Source organism: Taudactylus pleione, unplaced genomic scaffold, assembly GCF_031769625.1.
Source record: "Taudactylus pleione unplaced genomic scaffold, aTauple2 ptg000510l, whole genome shotgun sequence".
In the NCBI taxonomy this organism is placed as follows: Eukaryota; Metazoa; Chordata; class Amphibia; order Anura; family Myobatrachidae; genus Taudactylus; species Taudactylus pleione.
In genome coordinates this window covers 1,323,124-1,346,595 of record NW_028284912.1, presented here as the reverse complement: position 1 = coordinate 1,346,595, position 23,472 = coordinate 1,323,124, and the positions used below count along the sequence as shown (strand labels likewise).

General features: G+C 45.1%; 1 protein-coding gene across 1 annotated transcript in view; it reads left to right on the top strand.

The window, feature by feature from the left end:
- The window catches only part of EXT1 (exostosin glycosyltransferase 1), a 232,019-nt gene that overhangs the window by 71,619 nt on the left and 136,928 nt on the right, over positions 1-23,472 (top strand). The gene's annotated exons all lie outside the window — the stretch shown is intronic.

Sequence of the window (23,472 nt, the reverse complement as noted above, 5' to 3'; positions counted from 1 at the left end):
GATGAAGTGAGCGGGTGGGAAAAGCGATTTCTTTTTCTCATATGCATTTATCCGTTGGGGGCCCCCCGCAAGCCCTGTAATTTTTCAGTGACGTCAAACAACCCAGCTATACAGAGTGATTTTATTGTCGGTAATGCCTTATCAGTTTGGTTGCTTACGACCATTTACGGATAACGTCACTTGGAAACTTACCGGTGTGAGCTGTGGTTTTTTAACTCTTCAAGGTAAAATATTTAATTGCTCGGTAATGGTATGGAAATGTTCAGTTTATCCATGTTCTGTCTTATCAATGCAGTTCAGTCTATTGTTCTGCGTTCATTGCTATAGTGGCAGTGGTTTCTCCCGAGATGCCCGTTGCACCCACGCATTTCACTCACTGTAATGTGAAAGCACTCCTATTACGGAACTGGTGATGTGACTACATTGCCGTTTTAAGACTGGGCTACAAAATTATTCTGACTTTAATGTGTGTTTGTGACTGATGCACTATAAATTATAACTGGAGACTAAACTGGATACAAGAAGAGTGTGTGTATGTATGTATGTCTGTGTATGTGTGTATGTATGTATGTATGTGTGTATGTGTGTGTGTGTAGAATGGAAAAAAAAAAAATTATATATAATTGTTTTGTTTTTGTTCTTTTTACACCCCAAAAAAAATTTGAATGCCTGTGGGCAATCATAATATTAATTTGCTGTAAGACAATGAGCTGCTGGCCTTTAAATGGAGAATTTATCAATTTGTTATTCATGTTGGGTGTAAAAAGAAACAAAATATATATATATATTTTATTAAAAGCAAGCGGCTCAATATCTTACATCAAAATAATTGATTACCCACAGGCATTCAAAATTATTATTATTATTTTTTTTTTTTTTTTTTTTTTTAGCTTTCACTTCTGTATATACGGATCTTTAACCAAATGCTCCCCCCTCCTCCCTTTTTTCCTCAAGCACTTGCTTTTGAACGAACAGATTTAATCTTTTTCATTTTGTCGACTTTAGACTTTTGTATTTTTTTTTGTCGAGAGTATGGAAAATCTTAACAGTTCTCATTTTACTTTTTAGATTTTTTTTTTTGTACTATCCTGTAATCACTTAAATGCCAGGAACTCTTAAAACTCGACATCAGAGCCTTGCCTGGTCCACGGTACTCTGCCGTATGTTACTCTGTGCACACCCTAATTGAGAAGGAAGCCGGATTCCCGGGAGGGCTGATGGTGTTAGTTTTTGCATAGTGTAACTGGAACCTACTTTCTCTTTCATCCACTAGGGGACACTGGAGGTGCTTACGCTGGGTATAGAGGCGTGGATAGCTGGAGCTGGCACTTTAAAATTTAGAAGTGTGAAGCTCCTCCCCCTCTATGTCCCACCAGCCCTCAGTTTAGAAAATGTTCCCTTGGAGCTGGTCACAACCTGCTGTGCTCCAGCAAGCCACAGAATTTATTTCTTTTATTTCATATATATTTTATTTTTAGTTTTCTTTCTTATTGTAAGCATCTTTTACATAATTTTTCTTAGTACCCTTCGACACCTCTCTAAAGGTGGTGTCCGGGTTACTGGCACCCTGTTAACCTCCTGGGTTACAGGAAGGAGTGTGCAGTGCTTAACCAAAAGCATATGACAGCTCCTTAATGCCACACACACCACAGTGCCTTCATGTGAGTGCTGTTCAGAGGAGCCGTCCGGAGAGGGAGCGCAGTGAGTATGAATCACATGCACATCCCCCGTCTCCTGTCCTGCAGCCAGCGCTGGCTTCAGAGAGCGCAATAGCGCTGCTCATTAATAACACTATCTCCCCTCTCCCCGCTGATGAGCGCGGCTAGCGGCTCCTACTCAGCGGGGCTTGCACAGGGGGATTGATGATCCTGCAGGCGGGGGCAGCCATTTTCCGGCCCTTAGGGCATAAAGAAAGGGGGCGGAGCCTAACAGCGCGGGCTCTCTGTCTCAATAGAGCGGCTCCCTGTCTAGATAACGCGGCAGTGGCTGTGTGCACAGTGTGGCTGCCGTGTTTAATGTGTTTTAAAGACTGCATCTCTCCACTACAGGCTGTATGCAGTGATTACAGAAGGCTGATTCTCCTGAATACATCACTGACAAGAGGTTGTGAGTAACACTAGGGTGTTTGGCAGGGAATCTAATCTGTGGGAAAGAGTGGGGAGTGCCTCTTCCGATGTGTCCCAAACCAGCCTTCTGTTTTATTTCTAATTTCACCTCTGTCTTTGTGTATCCATGTCAAACAGAACAAAAGCGGCTCAAAAGATGTTTGTCTGTTCTAAGTGTAACAACAAACTATCCAAGCCGCATGCTGCTGGGTCCACGTTATGTGATGCTTGTATAGCAATAGATCCGCCTATGGCTATTACCTGCTCCCCCATGGGCCGCTGACATGGTAGGAGTAATGACGGATTTAACGTCTGAGTTAGCTGAGGCACGTAAGTCTCAACCTCCATGGGTGGTGGGGCTAACCAAGTCTCTAGACCAGGCTTGCCTACCCTCCCGATTTGGCCGGGAGCCTCCCGATTTTCGGGTGCCGCTCCCGGCCCCCCGGAAAGGCAGGCAAGCCTCCCGGCAGCCGGCAACCCTCCCGACCACCCCCAAGAATAAACGAAAAAACCCCGCAGCCGGGGCCCGGTGACGCGATTCGCGTTGAATCGCGTCATCGTGGCCCCGCCCCCTGGTTCACAATGCCAAAAACAATGGCATTGTGAAGAGGGGGCGGGGCTACGATGACACGATCACGCACCTCCACCCCCGGCTCCGCCCCCAAAAGTGACATCATGGCCGGGCACGCCCCCCGCTGTTAGCTGACAATCAGCTCCCTCCCGGAAGGAGGGAACTGATTGTCGGCAAGTATGCTCTAGACACCCTGGTACAGGTTATGGGTACAGTGGTGCCTGCACCCTGCACCCTGCACCTCCTACCAAAGACCAACACAAAAGCGTACTTTGGCGACTGTTCTCCAATCAGAAGAGTCGGACGAAGAATTCCTCGCTACGGAGGAAACAGAAGAGGGGGAATTGGAGGAAGCGTTACAGGACGCTTCCCCTCAAGAATTAGAGTGCACTTCTTCCAGGGTGGAATCTCTAATTTTGGCGGTCAGAAAAGTTCTGAATCTACCTGAGGATGTAATACCTGCATCCCTGGAGTGTGAATTATTTCATGAACAACCAAAGAGCTCTGCGGTTTTTCCGTTCTCACAGCAACTTCAACAGCAGCTCTCAGTGGCCTGGAAGCAACCGGAAAAACGGTTCCTAATTCCGCGGCGGTTTCCGTCTAGCTATCCTTTTCCATCATCCATGATGGAAAAGTGGGAAACACCCCCTCCAGTAGATGCGTCAGTCTCCCGTCTCTCTAAGAAAACAGCACTCTGAGTAGCGGGAGCAACAGTACTAAAGGATCCTTCGGATCGTAAGTTGGAGACAACGCTAAAATCAATTTATACTGCAGCGGGTGCTCAACTTGGACCCACCCTTGTTACCGCTTGGGTTAACAAGGCAGTGGTCGGCTGGGCTGACCAGTTGATTACCGGTTTGGACTCTGGTACCTCCAGAGCAGAGTTACGTCTACTAGCAGAACACATCCGTGAGTCTGCAGTTTACCTGGGAGAAGCTTTGAAAGATATCAGTCAGATTAGTGCTCGCATATCTGCTTCTGCTATTTCGGGCCGCAGAGCTCTCTGGTTGCGTGCTTGGCAAGCGGACGCAGAATCCAAGCGTGCGGTAGAGGGTTTACCTTTCACTGGCGATATGCTGTTTGGCCCGGAACTGGACAAGTGGATATCCCAGGCCACGGGGGGTAAGTCTTCCTTCCTCCCGTCGGTTGCTCTAGCTCCCAGAAGATCTTACAATGGACCTTCGTTTCATTCCTTTCGTGCGCCACATTCCTTTCGTGGTAGAGCAGAGGTGCTCCTACGCAACATAGAGGTGGCAGAGGTAGAGGTCGTCCACACCCTGTTGCACGTAGACCAGAGCCTAAGCCTATTGTGGTACCGTCGTTGCCGGAGGACTCTGGTGGGTCTTCTACCTTGGATGTGGTTAGGGCTCTCCGCATTTATGTTGCCAGGACAGCGTCCCTCCGTAAGTCTGAGTCGCTTTTTGTTCTGTATGATGCTGTACGGAGGGGTTGGCTGGCGTCTAAGCAGACTTTGGCACGTTGGATCCGGCTGACTATTCATCAGGCTTATGATAGTGCTGACCGTCGGCCTCCTTCGTCCATTTCGGCTCAATCCACATGTTCTGTGGGTGCGTCATGGGCGGCCGTTAGAGGAGCCTCCACGTCACAGTTGTGCCGTGCGTCTACTTGGTCTTCAGTTCACACGTTTGTCAGGTTTTACAAATTTGATACGTTTGCTACTTCGGCATCCCGTTTTGGTCGCCTTGTTCTGCAGGCGCCGCAGAGCGCTCCCGCCCGTGGGGAAAACTTTGGGACGTCCCCAGCGTAAGCACCTCCAGTGTCCCCTAGTGGATGAAAGAGAAAATGGGATTTTGGTACCTACCGGTAAATCTTTTTCTCTGATTCCACAGGGGACACTGGACGCCCACCTCTGCGCTCTTTGCCTGCCCGTTCGGTTTTGTTCTGTATGTTGTATGATTTAGTTATTGTGTGTTCTTCTCTCCTTTCACTCCGCTTGTTCTTCACCTCCTCTCGGTCTTCATTTTCTAAACTGAGGGCTGGTGGGGCATAGAGGGGGAGGAGCTCCACACTTCTAAATTTTAAAGTGCCAGCTCCAGCTATCCACGCCTCTATACCCCAGCGTAAGCACCTCCAGTGTCCCCTGTGGAATCAGAGAAAAGGAATTACCGGTAGGTACCAAAATCCCATTTTGCCTTTGGCTCTGAGGTTATTTATCTCTGGTTGCTGCAGACTGTAAATGTTGGGAATCCATGTCACATGAAATCATTTTAATGTTTTCTGTGCTTCCTGCTATTTTTAATGTTGTTTTTTTTTTTTTTTTCATATATCCGCCATGTATCTATTTTGTGTTCGTAGCAATTTCTATAGAATGAGACTACATTTTTTTTTTTTTTTTTTTAAAAAGCAAGCTTATCAGAGTGTATTAAATGTTCCAGGTCTATTGATTAGATGTACCTGCTCAGATTGCATTACAGATAAGCCTTGCAGCAGGGGAACTCCGCTTACAGAACATGAAACAGACTCTTAAAGGGTTTATATACACTTAAACGCCATGCAGCATTTAGAGGGCCTTGTATTAATGTGCCGCTGTCAGCTACGTACAACGGAGCATCTCATGCTGTCAAGTCTGAAGGTGAGAGCGTTAAAGTGTGTATTTTTGTTGTGCAATCTCTGGGGGCATTTCAATTCACTGGGCGTTGAGTAGCCCCAGGAGGGAGCTCCCGGAGCTACACAATTTACCTCAGTGTTAAGTCAGAGAATGCCGGAAGTCGCGACTTAACCTGGGTGTTTAGTCGTGAGAACCGGCACTCTCTGACTAAAGTGACGGTCGCTAAGCTGGCAAACAGCCTCGCGACCGGCACTTTGATCGGATTTCTCTTCGCACCCTCAGGTGGAGGAGAAATCATATTCGGACAAAACAGCGCAGTCAATTGAAAAGCTCTGGGAGCTCCCTCCCGGCGCTGTTCAATTCACGCTGAATTAAATCTCCCACAGAATGTTTGTTCCGAGATTCTTGTTTTGTGTTTCCATGGCCGAGCGGCTGCACAAAAGCCTCAGATCACCCAGTGCAAAGACCTGCGTTGGCGCCATTGGACTCTGAAGAAACTTAAACGGCTAGCAGTCTGATGGATTAATCTGGGAGTTTAATCTGCTTAAGGGCCGTATTCAATTAGCCGCAAAAACGGCTGTTTTTATCGCCATTGGCGAAAACGGACGTTTTTCGACAACAAACTGATATTTTCGCCAAAAGAACAGGCGAAAACCCAATTGGCGAAAAAAAACTGGAGATAAGTTTTCTCCATCCCAGACCAGACGAAAAAAAAAAATGAAAATTCCCTATTTTTGGCTAAAAATGTGGGGATTTCTTTCAGAACCCTTTGGACATCCCCCCTCCCCCCCTAATAAATTATAAAAAAAAATAATTTGTATGTTGCGCTCTTTGGCGAAAAACAACTTCACAATTTTGGGTAATAAAAAAGTTGGAAATGTTACAAAGCTATTTTTTTTTTCTAGGAAATTACTGTTCCATGTAAATTGGGGGTACAAAAACGCATTTTTAAAAACCGCCTGCTACGATCGCGTGCAATGTTTAAAACACTTCACACATCTATACTGCCCCCCAAAAACTCAGAGCCAATACATTAAAACCATTTTCAACATTTTATTAATTTTTTTTTTACCCAAAATTGCGCAGTTTTTCAACTGTGCAATTTTGGGTAAAGAAAAAAAAATTTTTTTGAGTGAAAATAGCGCCGTTTTTTGGTGAAAAACACGTACGTTTTCACCGCTAATTGAATATGGCCTTAGTCAGATACCAGGAGGTCTCTTAATGCTCAAATACAATGTCCTTTGACAGAGGGAATTGGTATGAAATACCGCCGGCCGCGATTCCCGTCAGCGGCAGCCCGACAGGAGCAGAGTGCGACGCAACGGAAGCCCGACAGCGCTGGAAATCCCGATCGTGGATAGGTAAGTATCCACTAACCTAACCCCTCTAACCCTAACCCTCCTTAGGGGTGCCTACTCCTAACTTCCCCCCCCCAAGGGCCTAACCCTAATCCACCCCCTTCCCCGCTGTCTAAACCTAAGTCCCCCGGGGGGTGCCTAAGCCTAACCCACCCTCCCCCCTAACCTAAACCCCCCCCCCCCCGCGGCTGTCCGCTCGCGGCCCCCGGCATCACTACGATCGTGATGCCGGGCGCCGGTCTCCCGGCGCCGGGGAAATGCGGGCGTCTACATCTAGACGCCCGGCATTTCACCCTTGCCGGGATAAGACAGTCGGGAAGCCGGCTGCCGGTATATAGGCAGTCGGCTTCCCGATTGCCTCCCTGACAGAGTTGTGACTTTAACCTTTCCAACATTTTTGGAGAATTCCTTCTCCTGTGTCGGCATGACATTGCGCCATACACAAATAGAGGTCCAAAACCTGCTTTAGAAAATCTTGACTGTCCCGTGCGAAGTCCTGACCTCGGATAAGTTGTGGCACCATGGAGGAGGGTGAGTCATGCCTCATGCCCACTGTTTTGGAATGAGATGTTCAGTAAGTTTTTTTTTTTTTTATGTATTAAATGCACTGTAAATGCAGACTGAAAACAAAAGTTCTGTTCCAAGACAAACACCTCATATTGTGTGTTTAGGCAGTCATACTTCATCTTAATGGAAACAGTGCTGCTTAAAATTAATGCCTTCATTTAATCCCCCCTCCCATTTTCGTGTGACTGAAAATATTAAAGTCAATACATCTCTCCCTTCCCTTACCCTGGAAGGGAATTAAGCCCTGGCTCTCTCATGACATACGAGCGAAGGAGTGCTAGACCTGCTCTTCCCTGTTCAGTACTTTCTAGCTGTTTGCGAGAGCGATTTCTTGATCGGTAAACACGTGAAAGGTGAGAGCCGAGCCTTTGTCCGTGCACGTCCAGGCGAGATCGCCCACCTTCTGTTACAATGTTTCATCTCCTGGACATCAGGAGATGATCACACCCAGCTGACGGGTGGATTTCAATGCTGCACCTTTGTTTGCCTAATCAGGGAATCGTATTTCTTAGTTCTCCTTGCTCTCGACTAACCAAAGGAGCGCAGTGGTTAAGACACCATATTTATTGCTTTTATATAATTTTAGCCAAGAAAATGCCATAGTTTTATTGGGGCCTATTGTGTTTTGTGCAGATTATTATGGTCTGCATTGCGAGCATTTAGGTGTCTATTTAAAGTGATCCTGTCACCTACACACACTGTGAAGGCAGCCATTTTGTGAGAGGAACCATTATGTGGGATCACAGGCTTACTAGGAGCCAGGGCCATGTAGGCAAGCAAAGCCCAGAAACCTCCATTTGTACAGCTTTTCCATATGGTCTATGTATCGGCATAGAATTTTGCTTTTCCACCATTTTAAACACGCGTTGGGGTAAGGTGTAAATGCTGCACAGACCAAGAGGTATCCGCTAGCTCCACTCTCGTGGCTCCATATTGCCTTGTACAGCCGCACACCCTTACTAGCTAACTCATCACCGGCCAAAGCAAATGGCAGGTAAAACTACAGTCCCCGGGGCTTCGGAGAAGAAGGTTGACTCTTTAACCTGACGGTTATTGCGGCTTTAACAATGGTTATATTTTCATTGATGGCGTCTACCACAAACATCAGCCAAATAGCCCAATTGAAGCCCTGCCATTTGTTCTGTATAGAGAAGAAAGGAGCATTCATGGCTGTATCTGCTTCAAAACCATAATTCAGATAATATATTCAGATGTACGTTCCTTGGTGATGTAGTTATTATGCCTACAGCCGGCATCCTGGCTGTCGAAATCCTGGTGCCGGAATGCCACTACCTGGCCAGAGACCAGCTGCCGGAATACCGGCAGTAGTGGAGATGTCGACGCCGGTATCCCGATAGCCAGGATGCTGATAGTAAGTATAGCGGGGCTGGTTAGGTCTTTAAAAAGGGGGGAGGGTTAGGTTTAGGCCTCATGGTGGGGGGGGTGGTGTTTAGGGTTAGGCTAGTGGAGATTAGGGACCCCCGGGGGGTGGGTTAGGGTTAGGCACCACTGGGTGGGGTGGGGGGGGGGGTTAGGTTTAGGCACTAAAGGGGGAGGGTTAGGTTTAGGCACTAACGGGGAGGGTTAGTGTTTACGGGGGTGGGGGTTAGGATGCAGGAACAGAGGGTTAGGGGGAGAAGGGGGCAGGGTTACCATACTTACCGGACCCTTGTCTGGATCCTGAGCATCAGAATGCCGCTGTCGGTGTATTGACAGCAGGCATCCCGACTGCCTGCATTTCATACAGATTCTTGTTTCTTGCACACAAAACTAATAAATATTCAAAAATGTTGAGGTTAGAGTCCCTTTTTTATGTGACCTGAGGGGGGATATGTGGAAAGGTACCATCTGGTGTCCCCCCACGTATTTTGTTAGAAGCTATAATCGCTAAGCTGTCTGAGGTGGGTTATGCTCAGGAGAATAAGGAAAACAAAATACAAATAAAATTGGCATCAGTCTGTGGCACAAGATGAAAGTGAAAATCGGAAAGTACAAAATCTAATCTGTTATTTCGTGTCTTAATTAGTCTGAGCCTGGGGCGATTCTAACTGGGTTTTATTTTATTTTTATTTTTTTTGTCAGGGAGAAAGCATTCTAACACTTAAAAGTAAGATGTATGGATATATTTTCTGAACTCTGCCTAGCAAGCAGATGGGGCTGGAACCGATCCATCCCAACATTTGCTTGGTCTAAAAGGAGCCAGAGAATTTTCCTAGTAATTAGTATGGTTCTCGCATCGTTCTTCATTCCCAACAGGCAAAGCGTCTGCAGGAACCAAAAAAAAAAAAAGTCTCTCGCTGCTTTCATCCTTAAAGTGCACCAGCGCATATCTAACGCAGAGAGAGCCATATTGTGGCTTGTTCTAGGACTGAACTGCCTATCAGGTGAGTGGAAAACCATGAAGTTACTGAGGTAAAATCACACAAAATGGCAGCCTTCATGTTACAGTGGCGTCACGGGTTCCTATAGAATTAATAAGCTCCACATTAATGAATAGTGGTCCAGCCCACAAAATGGCTCCTGTCACTATGCGTAGAAGACAGATGCTGTGCAAAATAACAGGAAAAAACGGACGCAATTTGAATTAAAAATTAAAATGTATTTACTTTACAGTACTTTTTCTGACACTGCTAAGGCGTAATAAAATATTAGTGTAATCACTAACGAATAGTGAACAGATATTAAATTGGTATTAAAAAAAAAAACCGAACACATCCCCCTTCCCCCCCCATATTTTAATTTTAAATTTGCATACATTTTTTATTTTTTTAGGGATGTTGAGATCATGTAAAGGTACCCTATATTAAACCAGGCCAAGCAATGTGTGCAGCTACAGGTCTCAGCCCGCCCTGGTAGACTCTGGCTAGCGGTGCATGCTGGGACCTGTAGTCCTGCAACAACCGGAGAGCTGCTCCTATTTTATTTTTTGCACAGAGATTAGATTATGTTTGCAGGTGAATTGCAAATCTGTATATTTAGAAACTAATAGTCTTAACTTGAGCTATATGCATAAAGCTGTGTGTGTGTACATGAGATATATATATATATATATATATATATATATATATATATATATATTATTACATCCACTGTAACAATGCTTGTATTTCAATTTATCTCTGGCAATAACACTGCAACCTCCACAAAGGACCAAAGTTCACGAGGTAGGTGGGGGAGGGGGTCATGTGTAAAAATAGCTATTTCTTCCTTCAATTTGATCATCCCAATGTGAGATATACTCCTTAGATCAGACAAGTGAGGTGTCCTTAGGGGCTGGATCTGGGAGCCCCCACAGTGAGCTTTGGGAAAGGTCTGACACTCGGGTTGTTAAGTCGCCTGGCTGAGGTTATTTAACGGTACAATTCATACAGTGGCTAAGCTCACTCCTGTCTCCCTGTATAATTTGCTGTTACATCTCCTATTCATGCTGATAGCATATGTCATTCTGACTTTCTCTATTCGCTTCCTGTCACATAGAGAATATGGGTCTATTTACTAAGCAGTGTTAGGAGACAGAGTGAAAAGTGATAAGGTACCAGCCAATCAGCTCCCAACTGTCATCTCACAGGCTGTGTTTGAAAAATGACAGTTGGGAGCTGATTGGCTGGCACCTTATCACTTATCACTCTGTCTCCTAACGCTGCTTAGTAAATAGACCCCCAAGTCATATTTCCATTGCCTCGGGGAGGGGGATGCAGGACAGCCACCGCAGTGAATTTTTAAGGAGCTGTATTGTTGCTCTCTGCTACTAGTAACGACTGCATAGTGAGCGCAAAACTTTTCCATCACCTGGGCATAGGTCCCTCTTGCCATATTAGTATTTCGACTTAGTAATAGATAAAAAAATGACTGAAGTATAACACAGAAGTACAAAAAAATGCAAGAAATAAACATGGGAGGATGGTGGAGCTCTCGTTTGCCTTAATTAAACCAAAACTGTAACCGTCATATTCTACAATTTGTGATCTTCAAACAGATTATCTGTGTATATACTATTACACTACCCTGTACAGACGTAAGGATAACTATGCAAGGAACAAAGTTGGATTTTGTGCTGATTTTTTGCTTAGACGTGTGGTGACATACTAATATAAGGGGGAATTCAGGACCTCATTCAGAGCTGGACGCAATTTGCACTCGCTCGATCAGAAAACAGGGGTGGCTATTCAAATTAATCATTCGCTCTTTGCGGTCTGTTCACGCCTCTAGGTCTGAACGAGCGAACCAAACATGCGGTCGTTTTTTGGAAAACTTCGCCCCCTGGCCGCTCGCATCCTACGTCATGTCCGCTGTTTATTAGATTAATCGAGTACATCGACCAGCGTATGAACTGCTCGCTATTCTTGTGGTTGGTTTCTCCTACCGCAATCATGCGAGCAGTTCTGACTATAAAATAACCTAGTGACCTGGTCAATGACGCTGCTGTATTAATTATGCACACCCATAAAACGCCTGTTTTGACCTTTTAAGCACGCCTGCGTTCAGATCTCCACTCCCCGTTTTCAAGCACCTTCCCCTGTTACCACCCACATACGCCGCCTCCTGTCACTCAAAATAGCAGGCATTCGCTATTTAGCGAACAAACGATTTTCGGCCGCACTGACTGGTTCGCGCATGCGTATTACGATCCGTACGCATGCGCAGTTGTGCAAACATCGCTCGTAACGAACGAGCGGCCGCTTACGAGCGGCTCTGAATCAGTCCCTCAATCCCTAGTGCAGCAATGTAGCTCCTGGAGCTTATTCAATTGGCCGGTCTGTAAATCCGAGACTAGAGGGTTTAGGAGCACAAATACCTCTTAAATAGTGCCACGGGGCAGCACCGTGTGAGTTGCAGCATCGCCCGACAATTAATTAATTCAGGAAATGTTTAGTGTGATTTAAGATCCGGGCAATGGTCGTGGGAAATGGCATCTCCCGACTTAAGTGCAAGGCGCGATGCTGGCAACTGAATATCTCCGGGCACTCCTCTATGGCGCTACATCGCTGAAAATTGAATTGCACTAATTGCATTTACATATTATATGTTTCCTTTTAAGAATTTGGTGACAATTATAACGCAGAGGAGGGTTTTACAATTATACCCATGGGACCAGACCAGTGTGTCTCCTCCTTGTTTCTTTACAACTAGATTGTTGCCCTTGCCCAGTGGGGCTAACAAAGTCAATGATTCTATTTTTGTATTGCATTTATAATTACATTTAGTATTGTTTTGCTGACCATCTAAACCCAAAGTAATCGTTTAACTTTGTAATTGTATAGCAGAATTGTTTTGGGGGTAAGGACGGTTGCATGGAATAACATGCTAGGAGATAATTGGCCAACATTGCAAGTTTTCCTGCGCACCTTTTTGGAACAGCACATTGCGTCCTTTCTAACAGATATTACATATATTGTGACCTCTACCTACCAATATCCCTGCTCTCTGTGTGGGGATTCCTTCGGTAAAGAGCGTACTTAGTATAGCGAAGGACATAATTGTTCCCATGTCACACGCTAATGTACAAGCATTAAGAGTAACATTCTTTAAAATTAACATTTCTTCAATTTGTGTGTGTGTGGGGGGGGATTGTTTTCGCCAACGGCTGTGAGTAATGGGCGCGCGGCGGAGCAATGCAGTTGTTGCTCCGTCCAGGCGCGAATGACGCTGGTGCACAGATTTCTCCTTGCACTCTCATGAGGCGGCAAGCAGAATCAGGTGTCACTGTATTGAGGCTTGCCTGTGCTGGTGTCACTGTATTGAGGCTTGCCTGTACAGCAGGGGTGGGGAACCTTTTTCCTGCAGAAGACCATTTTGATATATAAACTATTATTCGCTGGCCTGGTGCAGGCCACGCCCCCTCCATGTGATGACTCACGGGGGGGGAGGGGGGCCAACAATCGCCGGTGATTACAGCAATGCCTGGAGCATCCTGAGGATGCTTCAGGGAGCTGTAAGGGCAGCGGTATGACCGTCTGAAGCATCCCAAGGGCGCTCCAGGTGGCACTGCTGCATAGATTCTGGCTGCAGGGCTTATAGGCACCCTGCTATCCAGATGAGGCTAGCAGAGAAATGCTCAGAGGGCCAGACCAAATAATACTGTGGGCCTTGGGCGGCCCCCGGACCTAAGGGTCCCCATCCCTGCTGCATTGTATCACTGTACTCAGGCTGCCTGCACGGTGTCGCTGTACTCAGGCTGCCTGCACGGTGTCGCTGTACTCAGGCTGCCTGCACGGTGTCGCTGTACTCAGGCTGCCTGCACGGTGTCGCTGTACTCAGGCTGCCTGCACGGTGTCGCTGTACTCAGGCTGCCTGCACGGCGCCGCTGTACTCAGGCTGCCTGCACGGCGCCGCTGTACTCAGGCTGCCTCCACGGCGCCGCTGTACTCAGGCTGCCTGCACGGCGCCGCTGTATTCAGGCTGCCTGCACGGCGTCGCTGTTGATCATACAGTGACCTGAACAAAATGTTAGAGAGATTTGTTTTTTGAATGAATTTCTTGTCATCCAATTTCTCTTTCCTCCTCCCCCCTTCTCTGCCGGTATCGGTCTGAAATTGTCTCATTCCTGAAAACAAATTCCTTTCGCTTGATGCGGCTGGTAAAGGACAGGATGTTAAATCATTTAATGGCTGTGTATGGTATTAATACACTGACCTCGGTGTGTATAATTGAAAGATCCCTGCTTTGTGTCAGTGAAGCGTATTCAATTCAACTGCATTCCCCCGCTAGGTAGGACTCGCTCACCCAGAACAGACTGAACATTATGCAGAAAATCTCATGTTTATTGGCACTTCATAAATGTAATCCGTCGTCCTATTTACAGCGACGTTGTTTAACTGCAAATTATCGCCTTACCGATTATTTGATGCACATTTACGCCGGGATTGCTTGTGAAATGGCGCAAAAGGGCAAAGGTGTTACGTGGTTTTAAAATGTTCATTAACCCAGTGACTTTGCAGAGTGGTGGATATTTATGGAGTGTCCAGTTTATCGCTGTCCAGGTTGTATACTGAATGGCCTTATGGAATATGTAAATAGGGTGTGTACCCTCTAGTTCATTATATATAACAAATAAAAATATATATATATATATTCCATACATGATGGAATCTGATGGTACCTTATTATATTTTATGGTCCGTTTTCACCATCCAGCTGCTCTGAAGAAGTAAGGGCTCAGGTTAAAATTTTAACGTATTTTATATAAATAAGCTTTATATAGATGAGTCCACACACATCTTCCTTTTGCGTTAAACAGCCCTTCTAGTTGCGCCATGGTGTGGCATGACTCTGTGGCGCCAAACGTGTTTTTGTGCGAATTTTCCCTTTCAAATGCATATGCGGCATTCCTATGTTCTGTGTGCGGATGTATGCGAAACTGTCACAGACGCAACCATTTCGCCTGCAGAACTATCCGCAGTACCACACAGAATATAGGTGTGCCAGGTATCATTTTAGTCAGCGGAAGCAGCTTATGTGTCCCATTCGCTTTGGGAATATGACACATTTGAAGGGAAAGAGTTGCACGAAAAGACGCTCTGCGCTACTGAGTTGCACGGCGCTCACGCGTTATGTTTAACGTGACTTGCAGCGCACGGAGGTAAGATGTATGTGGGCACATCTGTAGTGCTCACGATAGGACTGAACGGCTTCATTCACACAACAGTTTTCACTAAGTAGAAGCAACAATTGAAAGCTGAAAAATTTCACCGAGAACGCTTGTATTTATGGTAGTTTATGAGAGAAATTTCGTTATGGTGCAGGCTCTACCAAAGAATAGTCAGTCCGATAATAAGACGTGAATTTAAATTTATTGGAAGTTCTTCAAAGGTCCATAATTGGTATTGATATCCATATAGTAAAATAAAGTGCATAAACATGATTTTGGCATGTAGGGCAATGGCATAAACCCTATACGCGTTTCACTTGTGCATTGTCTGCTTCCTCAGACTCAGACTGGGTTATGCGGATGTTTTTTTCTCTCGGTAATTGGCGAATTCTGATATCCATGCCTAGATAGGAATCTGACATGATCAGAACAAGTGGTTATGTCTTTCATAGACACAGACCAGCCGGATAAAAATATCAGCATAACCCAGTCTGAGGAAGTGTGCAGTGCATCTGGCGAAATGCGTTACACGTTTGTGCCATTCCCCTACATGCCAAAATCAAGTTTGTGTAGCTCATGAAGTCTGTTGATATTTTATTACTGATCATTTGTGGTGTTTTTTCAGATAACTTAAAACAAAACCCCAAACAACTAAGTATTAGATGAGGAATCTTTGATTTTTGGAGCGTTTGTCAAATCTTCCAATAAAAGTCTTTTATGTTTCCGGAATGGAAATTCATGATTTGCCTTAGGCAAACTCTATCTAGGAATAAAGATTTTTAGCGAGCGGCCTTAGTTCTGTCACAGATTTCCTGAATGCCTGGGCTTGTGACTTGTCAAGTTATTTTATGGAACTCTTACAGGTTTGCATGTTCTGTGGGTTTGAAAAGAAACTTGTTTACCGTGAGATTACCGCGGTTCATGTGAATTTTTTTACATAACAAATGTGTGCTTTATGCAAGAGCACAATAGACCACAATCATCAAAGTGCATGTCACCTACCCTGATGACCTTTAAAAAAAAAAAAAATTAATAGAAAAGGGAAAAGTCTATGAAAACAAATTAAAGCTGACATGTTGCGCTTTGCACAGAAATTTGTTCTATATATACTCTCTAAAGGAAATTTTGAGCTTTAAGTAACTTTTTGAATTCCGTTAAGGCTTCCCGTTATTGTGATCTGGTTACAGCTATTAGCATAAATTAACAAGATTGCAATTAGATGCCCACCGTGTTGCAACAGGATGCTTGCGTGAGAATTCTGGGGGTGAAGGGTCATGCATTCTTTCCCTCAGTCCTATTCAAGTTCCAGCGCTAGAATGTCTGGACTCCCTTCTGTCCACGAGCATACTCTACAAACCACTATATGCCCTGTAATTGCAGGGATCCTTGCATCTATCATTTCCATTCCAGCTAACGAGTGCAAGTTCCACCTCGGACAAACCTTGTTGCAATGCATCAATGCTACATACTGCCCCCAATCTTCAGGCTGGCAGCGGTAATGCGGGGTAGCCGTATAGCGTTCTGAAAGGAAAAATGAATCTTTCAAACTAGGTTAATGCACTGATTGAGTGTCCTGCTGTAGCCTGTGCATTAGAGACAGTTTATCCTTCTGCTTTTTAGATGGACTACTGGCTCAACCCTCATTGGCTTACCTAAGTTTGTATCCAGTCGGGTGCAAACAACCCTTCGTCCTGCAGAGTGTCCATGCCTGGCATTGCCCACTCAGGTTGTGTGCTCTCGGGAGCTTGTCTTTGCCAATAACTGTTGTTCTGCAGAAGCGACTGTCACAATTTATTAGCCACCCTGAGAAAATATAGCTCATCCTTCGTTAGTGATTACAAAGTCAGGCAACAGAAGCCAAAATGCCCCTAGCACCAGTTTATGATAGTTGCCACTCCTGGAGACATACTGCTGAAATCCGTGCCCCCCCCCCCCCCAACAGCTGGATGGCGATTTCTGCCACTCCTGCATACGCCGGTAATCCAGAAATAACTATTATTGCCTGTAATAACCGCTCTTTGTGTCTACAGTTTGTTTTGGCAGTGCCTGCTTTTGATTGGTTCATTTTGGACCATCTCCACCAATAATCTACAAAATATTTTCCAGTTTACACACACCTCCTTCTATAGTGTGTTTCTGATCTGTCCCTCGCACAGGATTACCTGGCCAGCCGTGTAACCTGCACACGTGATGACGTGCGGTCTGTCCACACGCATGTTGCATTTTGTATTTAATCCATGTTACTTGTGATCTGTTCATAGATGTCCAAGCCGAACTTGTACTAGCACTTACAGGCTTCTGGATGTTTGGCATGATAGGCGTTTCACAACTAACGAGATCTCTCTAGTGTGTTTAATCGGATAACCTAGGGTATACTCGTCTGCCTTATTTATGACCTCTGACTAAGAATGTTGCTGCCTCCCTGATTTTTAAGCTCTTAATGTCATTTAACACACACAGTAAGATTGCAAAACGTAAACTTAAAGTCTTGGAATCAAACACCCGCAGGATGATCCAGATGATCTAGAAGTTTCACTGTGGTCTTGTATTAAACACTGGAACCATTCTGTACCAAGCTATGATTTTGACGTCTTTATGTTCTTTCTTTATAGCCTCCCGTATGCGGTTTAGGTAAATTCGTCACTCTTGGAACTTTAATACCATCTCCCCCCCTATAAGATTATTCCATAGACTTTCCACTTGGTTTAATAGAATGCTGGTCTTGACCTAGTCTCTAAAAGGCTGCAGGCTTTTTTTAATTTTTTTTTTTTTTAGGAGGTCGTAAGCGGCAGTCTATTCTGTTCCCCGTTGGCTGGGACTGATTTAAGGCAGCAGCCGCACATTAATTTTGGCTAAGTGTTGGCGATGTGTCCATCGCTCCAGCAGACTGAATACCCTGTCCTATCTGGCTGGCTGACCCGGTTATCAGAATTAAAGAAATGACACTTTGATAGAAAAGGATATTACTGGAATAGAGCAACTCTGAGAAGACTATTAGTTGGAAACATGTCGCTCAGGATGATACAAGGACACAAGTATTAAAGCAGAGTCCCAATTATCCTCTTACAAGGCACCAGGATACTGGGAAATCTTTCATCCAGGTCTCTCAGTTGGAGACAAAGGAATTGCATCCATTCTTCAACGATAAGCATCCAGGCAAAGGAGAAACAATTGGGACTTGTTTATTTGTGTTAAGTGGATGGCAGATTTCAGACTATGGTTTTTGGGGGCGATTCTGTACCATGCGATGTGCCGCGGCGTGAGGGACGTCCAGGCACTCTGCAGCGACCGATCTTGGATCAATTGTCTTTGCTCCCCAAAGTGCACCTGAAAATGAGTGAAATTGTTCGTGGAGTTTTTCTGCTTCTGCGCATGCACAAAAATCCCTAAAAACTCGTATGGCGCATGCATTACACACTGCGTACGCACAAAGGCGCTCTTGCGATTGAGGCGCAAGCTATTAGAACTGACTTGGCAAAGTGGCGGGCGTTTCCTGGGTCGGTGACTGGGAGGTGGCTATTATGACTAGCAATAGATGTCCCATCTTATGGGCACGTCGCTTAAGTGTTCACATACACAGACACTTCATCGTTTATATTGGAGGCCAAACTCAGACTCAATCTACCATAGAGCTGGTACAAATTTCAATGGTGGCATCTAAAGACGATATTGCAGATGATATTGGTGTCTGCAGATGCTCAAAGTGGGCATCTCAGTCCTTGCACGACAGATTTATTTGATTTAAACTGAATTTTTTATTAATTTTTTTTTTTTTTTTAAATGTAAAACTTTTTTACTTAAAAAATAATTTTAATAAAAAATCCTATTTAAATCCAAAAAAAAATCTGATTTCAGTAAACATTTTAAATTTTTAAATGTTTATTTTTAAAAAAATGTTCATAAAAAAATCCTATTTAAATCAAATAAATCTGGTTCTGATTTTTTTTTTTTTTTAAATGTGCAACCCTTTTGAGGGGTTTGTAGTGACATTTGCATAAAGCCCCAAAATAGAGTTTGGTGCTAGCGAAGCAAAATTATATTTCTCTTCCAAATGTGTGTTGTTTTTTTTTTTTTGTTAAGCTACAAGATTCAGTCTGTAAATAATACTGGAACCTTATTAGTAAAAGGGAAATAAGTAAAAAGTCATTAGCACCATTATTCACTGGTAAATGAGTTTTCGCTGCTAATGATCACTGGAACACAAGCTGCTATTACAGGCCACCTTCCAGGCCTCTGCACCATAGATAACGGGCAGGAATGTGATCCGGAGATAAACAGATGCTGTGTGGATCAGTCTCATTTGTGTTTAGGTTACAAAAAAAAAAATATTATTTAAAGAATGTTGGACTCTGCTAGAAAGTGGGGGATGTGCGCCACCTTCCTTACTGGATGTTTCTACGTTCTATGCTAAATAAAGCAGGAACACGTTAAGGCTTATCCTGCAATTAGTGCTGTAACCCATGTGAAAGCATTGATTCCCTGGGATTGTATTCTATGAGGAAAGTGTTTATTGTCTACATCTATAATGGAATAGCTTGTGCTTTTAGGGCAGGGATGGGGGACCTAAGGCCCCCCGAATCATTTGGTCTGGCCCACGGAGCTTTTTTTCTGCTAGCCTCATTTGGCTAGCAGGGTGCCTAGAATGGCACCCTGCATCCAGAGTCTATGCAGCAGTGCCACCTGGAGCGTCCTTCGGACGCTTCAGACGGTCACACCGCTGCCCTTACAGCTCCCCGGAGTATCCTCAGGATGCTCCGGTCATTGTTGTAATCACCGGCGATTGTGGCCCCGCCAATGTGTGACATCACACGAAGGGGGTGTGGCCTGCTCCAGGCCCGCAAATAATGTTATGTATATCAAAATGGTTCTCGGCAGAAAAAAGGTTCCCTACCCGTGTTTTAGGGGGGTAATTCAATTGTTTTCTCGCGCCCAATGGACGACATACAATTGTATTGCCAATCACTCATCGCACATGTCGCTCCCAAATTCACAGAGTTTAGACGCATAAAGAGCGAGATGCACTAAGATCTCACAGCACTTACTGCCGGACAACGCCTCCCTCCTGATAGCATATGCACTAACATATGCGATCAGCAGCACAAAGGACAGCTCTTCCGATAAGAGCTGTCCTTTGCGATCTGCCCTGCGCCGTGGTCTTCCGGGTTTGACCCGGGAGTCCATCTGCACATGCGCAAAGTGACTCGATGGCCACAGGGCATGCTGGGAGGGATCCGATTGAATCCCTCATAGCAGCGCGATGTGGTAGAAGCCCATAGGCGGGCAGCACAGACGGTGTAATGGTTAGCATTACTGCCTCACAGCACTGAGGTCGTTGGTTCGATACCCACTACGGCCCTAACTGTGTGGAGTTTGTATATTCTCCCTGTGCTTGCGTGGGTTTCCTCCCACACTCCAAAAATATACTGGTAGGTTAATTGGCTCCTAACAAAAATTACCCCTAGTATGTATGTGTGTGTGTGTGAGCATGTGGTAGGGAATATAGAGTGTAAGCTCCACTGGGGCAGGGACGGATGTGAATGGCCGAATATTCTATGTACAGCGCTGCGGAATATGTGTGCGCTATATAAATAACTGGTAATAATAATAATAGGCTTCTATAGGGTAACACCAGCAAAAGCTGGCGTTGCCCTCCGCATCGGAGCCCGGCGGCCAGGAGACTAATGCATACGGAAAATGCGGTAAACAGGTTTTACTTTATTTTCCGTTTAGTGCATCCCGGCCAAAGTCTGTAAACCCTTGCCATGCAATGGGCTCACAATCTGGATTTTCCGCGGAACTCTGCTCCGCCGCTGCAAGTGATGAAACGCGTAGGGGCGTGGCCTAGCGTGACCCAATTTGTGGTATTAGTTTACCGGAGCTACATGCTGCATCACCCAGAGACTTAATGTTTTAAGCCGTCAACACTCGCGGTGGTCTGACCGCCACCGTTGGTACATTGTGTATTACCTGTGATATTTGGAATAAATGTTTTTGATAAGGCACTATGTGGCGCACTCTTTGTGTATGTGTGTGTGTGTGTGTGTGTGTGTATATGTATATATTTTTGTGACCAGTAAGCCCCACGGCTCTGTCTGGAGCAAGAACCCTCAGTAGCTAGAAGGTTCTTGTCCCAGCTTATTTCTGCTGCGCATACTGAGTGCACTTGTTAATGTCTATCCATTTACTGTTGCAGTAGGGTATTGTAGGACTGTAACATAATTGAAGAAAGAGGCACCGCAACATTTGTGTGGTTCACAGAACGATGAATTCTAACCTTGGACATAATTTGCTGTCTCGCTAGTACTGGCTGCTGGTGCTGTGGGAGGTGCTGGTTAGAGACTGTGAGAGTCTATCTGATGGATAAGTAAAAATAGGAAGGATGTGTTTTGTGATATCCATCAGCTCCGATGCAAATCTAGAATATGACATCGCCGGAGCGAGCTGTGAATCTGCTGACAGCTGGAGGAGGGGACATGGCTGCCTCTCTGTGCCTCATCAGCATATGTTAGAGAGGCGCTTTACGTCTGCACACGAGGAGGACTGGGAAAGAGACGTCTGTTAGACGTGAAGGAAAAATAAAAAACTCGCTTTTAATAAAGATTTCCGGGGGGGTCCTTTTGTGTCTCCCCTGCAGCATCATCTACCAAGATCTGCACATTTAATGGTCGTAAATGCAGCAGGCAACATGGAATATATATTGCAAAGCTGCCGCTTGCCAGAAACGGCGTGTGCCCAGGGCCATTCGCCTGCGTTATAATTTGGACGATCAGCGCGTTTTAAAGGATGTTTTGCAGGTTTTCCAAACGTTCGTTCAACGCATTATTCCACCGCCTGAGTGTACGAGCCTTTAGGTTGCGTTTTCAATCGCTTCAAGTCATCTGCCGCATTTTCTTTATTCGTACGTACGCACTGTACAGTTGTGATGCCTCGTTGCCTTCATCCACATATTGGGCTTCATTTAGAGTTGTATGCACTCCGCGTTCTGCGGTGAAGTATAGAAGTTCTGTTCGCGCGCACGACGGAAAGCCCAGCAGTATAACCGCACAAGGCAACATTGCTGGTGGTGTTAATACGTGTGACACGTGCGTTTTTTTTCTGCATGTTCTAAAATACAACTATCCCTAGTATGATTCAATATGGTAATCAGAAATAATGCAAATAGTCGGTTACCAACTTGATAGGGCGCTAATGAATGAAGTATTGTCAGCTCCAGGGGTCAGTGTGCAGGCCAATAGGGCCCCTTCCTGTATACACGGAGGACATTTTAGCAGTCTGTACTGCAGTGAAGAGTTAATACCTCACTTATTAACGGGACAGCAGTGAAATGTCCGGGTAACAGTGTATTAACCTTCATCGTTTTCATCGGAATTTTCAATTTCGGGGCTTAGTGGTCCTTTACACAATGGAAATGAATCATTGTATTTTCTGTGACAAAGAGGAAACATCCCATTAAATACTGCTGAATTGGTAGTCTCCAAATGTAGGCGTGCTGCCGTTCTCGCCTGGAGTGGGGAGGGTGATGGAGACCCCCTGCTATTCTTAGTCATACTTTCCAGCGTACAATCTGAGAGATTTCCCAGTCTGCTGCTGACCTAAGACATCTACAGCGATCGTGGCTACGTGGTTCCGTTTAACTTCAGGGAGTGCTGGAACCTTTTGGGATGTCTTCCTCGTCAGCCAATGCAATGTGTGGCTCTGAGCTCTGTGCGTCCTTCGATAAGATACTTGGCCGAACCCCTTGGATCATACTGAGCACATCTGGGATAGAGCTGTAACCTCATTTTTGCTTTGTTTGCTTCTGAAAGTATTAAAGGTCCTGTTCGATCAATGACATTTTTTTTTTATGCTACATTCTATGTTAAGGTGCCAGGTCCAGTGCGACTTGTCTTGCGCCAAGCGTCTTTTTTTTTGCCAAAAAATGCATTTTATGGTCGCCAACTGATGCGACAATGTGCTTTACGAGACTGCACTGGTTAAATTGGCGCAACTGCAGCCATAGTGCGTGAGGACACATCTGTACATGGAGTTAGGGGAGTTTGGGGGGGCCCAATTTTTCATGTCTAAGAAGGATATGTACTAAGCTTTGAATAGTGGTAAACTAACAGCCACTCCGCTCCTAACTGTCATGTTACAGGCTGCATTTGAAAAAAAGACAGGAGATGATTGGTTGGTAGTTTATCACTCTCCAATTTATCACTTTCCAGAGCTTAGTACATCTGCCCCATAGCCTGTAAAGGGACAGGAGCTGTTTGGTTGGTACTTTATCACTCTCCACTTTAACATTTTAGTACATCTCCCCCTAAATGTTAGAGGTATGTAATATGGTTTAGATCACTCCCACATCAGCCCCAGCTAATATTAGAATTTTATTTGTTGTAGTCTCCGATATTATTCGTTTATCAATGAAAGCCGCTCTGACGCTGTTATTTCCGAAGTGGCTCATTTTAATATGCGACAATTGTATACCTGTGTGCGTCTTAAGTCTGTACGTGAACCGTAACGCAACACGGAATGAAAAAAGCTGCGGCCGCTTCATTGTATTCAGGTTCTCGGTCGCACACGGATATACAAGTGTTAAATATAAAATTAATCAGCAGAGTCTGCTTGTGCGCCCGAGTCGCATTGCATTGCGACGAAGATGCATTTTTGGCAAAGGATACAAAGATGATGTCCGGCGCTTGCCGAGTTTCGTGGGTGCTGGCGCGCTGAATGGG